Genomic DNA, 7,752 nt, shown 5'->3' with positions numbered 1-7,752 from the left:
GATAGCTACTTTTTTTTTATGCGGATGATTGTGAGCTTGAACACTAGTATCTATTTCTAATTGTTCATTTCGTTAGTAAAACAACGTTAAATCTGATAAACGATGTTCCCTCATCGTTCTGTAGATACCTCTCCTATTATACAATCTACCATTATTATATGTACACACACACACAATAATCTATAAGTATCAAAGAATATTTATGCGCGGAAAATCAGTCTTTTGTGTAGCTTTGCGCAGAAACTCTAAAAACAAACAAAAAACGTACGTGTTTACTGAGTGATGATGTGAACACTGCGCATAAATAACAAATTTAAAGTTTCATATTTCTTACATCACACACTTCAGCAACGTGTGTGTGTGTGTATAAACATTACTAAAGTCAACATTCCTGGAGAAACTTATACCGATATTTAATATACTAAATTCCAGAGGCCAATATGTTAATGAGTTGAAACAGATTAAAAAACATTATCTATGATGCCTAATCTTCTGATTACTTTACATAGTTTGATGTTAATTATATCACTTTTCAGTATTAATAGATACAGGGATATTTAGAATGTGGGTCTTACTGTGTTTCTTACTTTGAAACCAAGATACGAAACCCTATAATCCGAGCGCTTTCGGGTTATTATAGAGTGGACCTTTCTCCTTCAGGAGCAAACTGGGGAACTTTGGTGGTCCCCAAAGGTGAGCTATATTTCAAGTGGGTAACAAGTTTTAAGTTATTTCTTATATTGCATATTTTGGTAAGTATGCAAGCAATGCTCGAAATAAACAAATTATTTGTTTGTTTGAAGTTAAGCACAAAGCTACACAATGGGCTCTGCCAACAAAGGGTATCGAAACTCGGTTTCTAGCGTTGTAAGTCCGCAGGCATACCGCTGTGTCACTGGGGGGGGGGGTAAACAAATGGGAACTAGGGGAGTACAAAAGCAGCTTCGTCCTTTTTTTATCAGGTTGGGTAAGTGAAAACGGTTTCGTGGCCTACGTATATAATTTTTAAGCCTTAAGTAATGTTATTACGTAGTAAACTTCCTCACCCATGACGAGACAGCATAACACAAATGCAACTTTGATTTTAAAAAGTAGTATTTTATAATCACAGAAAGATTTGTGTTGGAGCCCATTACAGACATTATAATGTTTGAGTTTTTTTTTTATAGCAAAGCCACATTGGGCTATTAGTTGTGTCCACCGAGGGGGAATCGAACCCCTGATTTTAGCGTTGTAATTCCGTAGACGTACCGCTATCCCACCGGGGAACATTATGTTTTAGATACATGGTTGACAAGATGTCACGATCTGGAAGTTTTTACTATCCAATATCTTGCTCTGAATATTATTTTATGACGCAAGTGTCCCGGGGACATAATGTTTGAGCTACATGGTTGAGAAGTGTCCCGAAACGTAATATCCAAGGAAAGGTGCCCGATAGTAAAAAAAAAACACAACCTTCTAAACATGTTTGCTATTTCGTTATGCGTATGTGTGTGTGGGTGGGGGGGGGGGGGACTTGAGAAATGAACTGTATAAATGGCGTTCCTCATTTCGAATCCCGTGTAAAAGGGAGAGCAAACTTTTAGGGCATGGGTTTAAAAATGGGGTTTCCTAGAGAAATTATTCGCGGGGTATCAAACATCCTGGAGGATAGGAGCATCAGAGTTAATGTAGGGGCACCTACTCGGAGTACTTCACTCCTGAGGCAGGCGTCCCCCAGGGAGAGGTGCTTAGCCCCCCTGTTTATCATACATGTGAACGACTTGCCTCTTAAGGACCCTAATTACACCTACTGCTCACAGTTCGCAGATGAAGAGTGTCCAAAATCCAACAACTGTAGCATATGACGTACAGCTACTACTAAAAAAAAATACAACATTACTGTAATAAGTGGAGATTCAAAATAAATATACACAAGTCATTCTGTTGACAAAATCAATCAAAACAAGTAAAATAACACCACAGATATATCTAGACGGGACTCTTCTACAGGTAGTAACATTAGCAAAATACTGAGGGATTCTATTCGATTTAAATTTAACATGGATACAACACACACATAAGGCGTGGGTCTAATGATGCGCGATTTTGTGATCTACATTTTATGGTATAACTCTTATGATGTGAAGAAATGGGAACTACATTTTAATGCGTAACTCTAATGTGTGTTGTTTTACTTGTAGAAATGTGAGCTACATTTTTTGGTATAACTCTTATGATGTGAAGAAATGGGAACTACATTTTAATGCGTAACCCTAATGTGTGTTGTTTTACTTGTAGAAATGTGAGTTACATTTTAAGGCGTGGCCCTGATGATATGTGGTTTTACTTGGTGTCAAATGTAACGTAAATTTTATGAAACTGGTTTTATGACCAGTTTATTTTTTTAGGGTACAAATTTCCGCGCATTATTTTTAACATATTTTTCTACAAGTTATATTTTGTGTAATCATGATAACATTTTTAAGATAAAGATGGGAAAGTTTTATTCGATATGGTCAGCTTTCTAACTTTAATTACTTTATCAAAGTAATGTGACACTTCAAAGCTCTAAATGCTTTCATCATTCACTGATAGCGGAAGCGAAACCTAAATATTCCTTGAAACACGAATTGGTTCAATAACGTCCTTCATTCGTTGTTGCTTTAGGAATGAAGAAAGTTATTTACTTATCCTCGTACTAATATCATCTACATGTGAAATACACTTTCGATATATACTACAGGTTTGACCTACAGTCAGTTTGTATTCAACTCATGCACTATATATTTAAAAGTTAAATTAATGCTTCGAGGAAACTTTGTTAATAAAAATAAGTGATGGGGGTGGGGTGGGTGGCATAGTGGTTAGCCTTCCGAACTGTGAATCCGACTGTCCCTATTTAGCGTCCCGCTGTCGCAAAATCGCGCTCTTTATTTTAGGACGGAGGTGAGTTACAAAAATGACGGCCAAATGCCACTAATATGATCAGAGTAGCCCAAGAGTTGGCGGCAGGTACTGTTGGCTAACTGTCTTCTCTCTTAATCTATCAGTTCAAAATTATTGACGGTTGATGCTGATAGTTTTTGTGTAGCTTTGCGCGAATATTCCACACAATACAAATAAGTAAGAAATGTTACTTCAAGCTATTAACAAAAGCTTAAATTCTGCTTCTCAAAATTGTCTCTTTGAACCTTCAAAGTGACTTACAAAATAAAACTCAAATGCCTGCTAATCGGGTATCGAGAGTTTCTAATCATAACGAAAAGTAAGCAAAGAGATATAATGGAAGATCAAAGGGCTTAAAATCTAAAGTTTATTTGTGTGTGTGTGCGCTCACAACAATGATCCAATTTTATAGCATTTTTTACTGCTTAACATCTCCAAAACGACGTTAAGATGTTTATCCCCTGTTCACTGGAACCGACAATACGTACGTGATATCGCACGTGATGTATTTTTATCCCATTTCCACGAGATGTGAAAAACAAATTATTGCCAAACTTGGAGATTTTACTTTCGTCATGTAAAAATTAAATCATAAAGTGCTGACTGGGACAGCTTCTTCTAGCTGACGTATATGGTTATTACACTTGTTAAAATTCTACAAATTTGTTTATAAGAAAAATGAGGTTAGATATGATCTAAATACCGTGAAATTGATACCTGTAACTTTGTACAGTAAATTAAAAAAACAATTAGCGATCCGAGATAACTGTAAGTCACTATACATATATAAAAAAATCAGTTTCTTCAAAAAAAAAACTCCGTCGCTTTAGGCCATATTATTAATGACCGAAGAAATGTTTCTTTATTAATTTAACGTTTTTATTACCTCAATAAAAGTTTATTTTTGGAAGGTTTCATGTGCACCTTTCACTTCAATTTGCCTCACAGCAACATTAACTTCACTGTTAAAACATCATAAACCACTAATATCTTTGATTCAGTCTTATCCTAAATCTATCAAAAATAAAAACGAAAAGCTATATTGTTTACAAAAAGGTACTTTGTTCCAGAATGTTCTATCCTTTGATTAAAGCCTGTTAACATTTATAAAAGGAGGCTGAATCATAGTAACACTTAAATTATCGATTTATCAGAATATACGTAGATAACTATAAACGATACAGACTTAAAAGTGACAAAGTAACCTCGATAAAAATGAGTGTAGCATTACTAAATAGACCATATACAAGGCTCCCAAAAGCTGGTAATCCGCTAAGCCTAGTGTATGACTGGGGAAAAAACGTTCTAGGCCTACGGCAAAACGAAACACTAAAACTACAACACGGTAACAGCTTCGCCCCATATTATGAGGTTATAAAAGAAGTGTTGTACAGCAGTAGTGTTATCAACTATTGCATCCTGTTGGCAGTAGTTATGGTGTGGGATGGGTTGGGGGGGGGGAGTACAAGTGGCATCTCAAGGTCATGACCATGACTGTAGCAAGCGATCAGTTATAAAACAAAGATTGAGGCAACATGGACTGATCGTTGATTGGCTGGCGTTTAGCCAAGTTGGCGATAACATCTTGACACCATACAGACTGTCATTGCAGCTACGCACTACAAATAAGTGTAAGTATAAGAAGGGCATTTTTATAAATTACAAACACTCTGCCAATTCTGCATTTAAAAAAAAGCTATAAAAGGTTAAGATGAAATATACTTGAAACTAATGCGTCAGTCAACGTCTTTCAATTTAAGTTTAGCAATGTGAAATTTTAGATATCGATATCATACACTTACTCATATGTGAAATTGGATTTTATTTGTTTTAGATACTCGCCCGAAGCTAGTCGCTCCTAATTGTGAACTGAGAAGTCAGCTAGTCAAGAGCACTCACCGCCAACTCTTAGTGTAGTCTAAGAGAATAGTGGGATTTAACAATCACTCTTATTGCGCATTCACGGCCTCAAAACGCGGATCACTGTTTTTTTTTTTCGACAACGAAAATACGATAAATTTAAAATATTAAATAGCACTTAAATATTTCGTTATTAATCGTTAACTTGGATGTTCGTGTTCTTATTTTTTGAGACAATAGAGAATTTCAAATGGAGTGACACTATCGAAATATGCGACTCATAATTTGAAAGTTTAACCTTTACTTCAATATCAAAACATTTTCATATTTAAATATGCGATATTTCACTGAAAAATACAAACATCCAAAGTTCACAATCAATGTCTATTTACTAATTTTATATGTTAATGATACGACGTTAGGCTTATCTAATATTACAATAAAGCTCACGTTCCTAGAGGCCAAATTACACGTTTAAAAAATCAATTTAGCCTTATCCTATACGAAAATAGGTCTAACTGGAAAACAAGTGTCAACAAAACTTTATAAGCAACAATTTAAACTTCTGCTCTGATCTGGAAGAACAGCACGAATGACTTCACGGAAATTCAACGTCAATTTACTTATATATATATATATATATATATATATATATATATATTGTTCAGTTCTGGGTATGGTTGCATATTACTTCTCAAAATCTTGTATGTAATTAACTACAGTGTATGAGGGTGCGCATGTGCGTGTATGCATAAATTAGAACAAAAGAACAAAGAAACAGGCACATAAAAAAAACACGCACTAGTGTCATTGTGGTAAGAACAGACAAGAACCCGTATCATAGACAACAAACAAATACAGTTAGAAAGATAAAGTCTGAAAACACGACGAAGGTCGTCAGGCCGAATTGTTGACTACGTATCTTTATTTTTCCTCCTAACGCCATTATACCCCCCCCCTTTTTTTTCTTTCTTTTTTGGTATTTTCAGATTGAGTCAGTAACAAGCTAAGCTTTGGTGATTTGGAGAAAATTTACGAGTCGTATTTTTGGAAACCTATCCACACAAACAATGTATATAAGTAAAGAGAAGCTGTAAAGATTATGTACGACACAACTGTATTGTTGATTTAATTTAGGAAATCGGGCGTCTACATTTATTTTAAACAACTGACTCATTTAAGAAGTCATTGTTTTGGATTATAAACAACCGAACTGTGTATTAGAAGAGTCTTTGTTTTGGATTATAAACAACCGAACTGTGTATTAGAAGAGTCTGTTTTGGATTATAAACAACCGAACTGTGTATCAGAAGAGTCTTTGTTTTGGATTATAAACAACTGTATTATGGATTATATTTACAATTTTGGGCTATAAAACAACTTGCTCGTGAACTAGAAAAGCCACAATCTTTCTTAGATTTTAAACAACTGACTCACGTAAGGAGTCATTGTTTAGTATTATAAACAACTGACTCATAGATTAGAGGAGTCATTTTTCTGTTTTGATTCATTTGCGAAATGTAATAAGGAAAAACTGTTGGATCCGAATAACGTCACATGAACAATACACAACTATAATAATATTGGCTGGATCCGAATAACGTCACATGAACAATACACAACTGTAATAATATTGGCTGGATCCGAATAACGTCACATGAACAATACACAACTGTAATAAGATTAGCTGGATCCGAATAACGTCACATGAACAATACACAACTGCAATAAGATTAGCTGGATCCGAATAACATCACATGGACAATACATAACTGTAATAAGATTGGCTGGATCCAAATAACGTCACATGGACAATACATAACTGTAATAAGATTAGCTGGATCCAAATAACGTCACATGGAGAATACATAACTGTAATAAGATTGGCTGGATCCAAATAACGTCACATGGACAATAGAAAACTGTAATAATATTGGCTGGATCCAAATAACGTCACATGGACAATACAAAACTCTAATAAGATTGGCTCGATCCAAATAACGTTACATGGTCAATAGATGACTACAATATGATTGGCTGGATCCGAATAAGGTAACATGGTCAATAGATGACTGCAATATGATTGGCTGGATCCGAATAACGTAACAAGAACAATACATAACTGTAATAAGAATGGCGTTACTTTTTCGATCTTTTGACATAAAAAATTAAGGATGAAGTCAATCTTACTCCAAACAAATCCAAATGTGTACTACGACACGATTAATGCTATTAAGTTAAGCACTTCACATACAATTAACGTAAAGTTCTGGTTTTCACATTTTTGGAACGGTGTCTACGTTAAATATTCGCTCTAATTGCAGCACACAGTAGTATATACTGTTCTACAATACCGAACAAACTGATCAGTATCAAATACTTAGAAAACTCGGAAACACGTGTCAATAACGTTATAAAAGTCAACCAGTTTCATTCACTACATACTTTAACCTGCTTGACAAGTACTTGCCAAACTTGATTTAGTTTGTATTAATCCACTTAAGCTAGCTATGCACGTAGAAGAATCAAAGTCACAATCACGTTGCAGTACCTTCATCATTAATAACAATCCCCCATCTCCTGTGGCTCAGCGGTAAAGTTGTGTGCTCATAACACTCCGGTAAGGATCGAACCCCGTAACAGACACAGCTCAGTCCATTGTATAGAGCTTTGCCCTAAAGCAAAACAAATAAGTACCTATATTTTTTATGCTTCTTATCTTGATTATACACAATATCAATTGGTTAGCTCAAGGTAATACTACACATCCATGATTATATTAATTCCATAATTCAGTTCTTGCCCCGCATGGCCAGGTGGTTAGGGCGCTCAACTCGTAATCTCAGAGATGAAAGTGTCCCTTTCCTAAAAAAAAAAAAAACGAAGACAAGTAAGGGGGTTTGGCACCCAAAATCCTGCATTTTGATGCATTTTAGTACTTAAAATTCACTTAAACAAGTT

This window comes from Limulus polyphemus, unplaced genomic scaffold, assembly GCF_000517525.1.
Source record: "Limulus polyphemus unplaced genomic scaffold, Limulus_polyphemus-2.1.2 Scaffold4965, whole genome shotgun sequence".
NCBI classification, from domain to species: Eukaryota; Metazoa; Arthropoda; class Merostomata; order Xiphosura; family Limulidae; genus Limulus; species Limulus polyphemus.
This window is presented reverse-complemented; position numbering follows the sequence as displayed.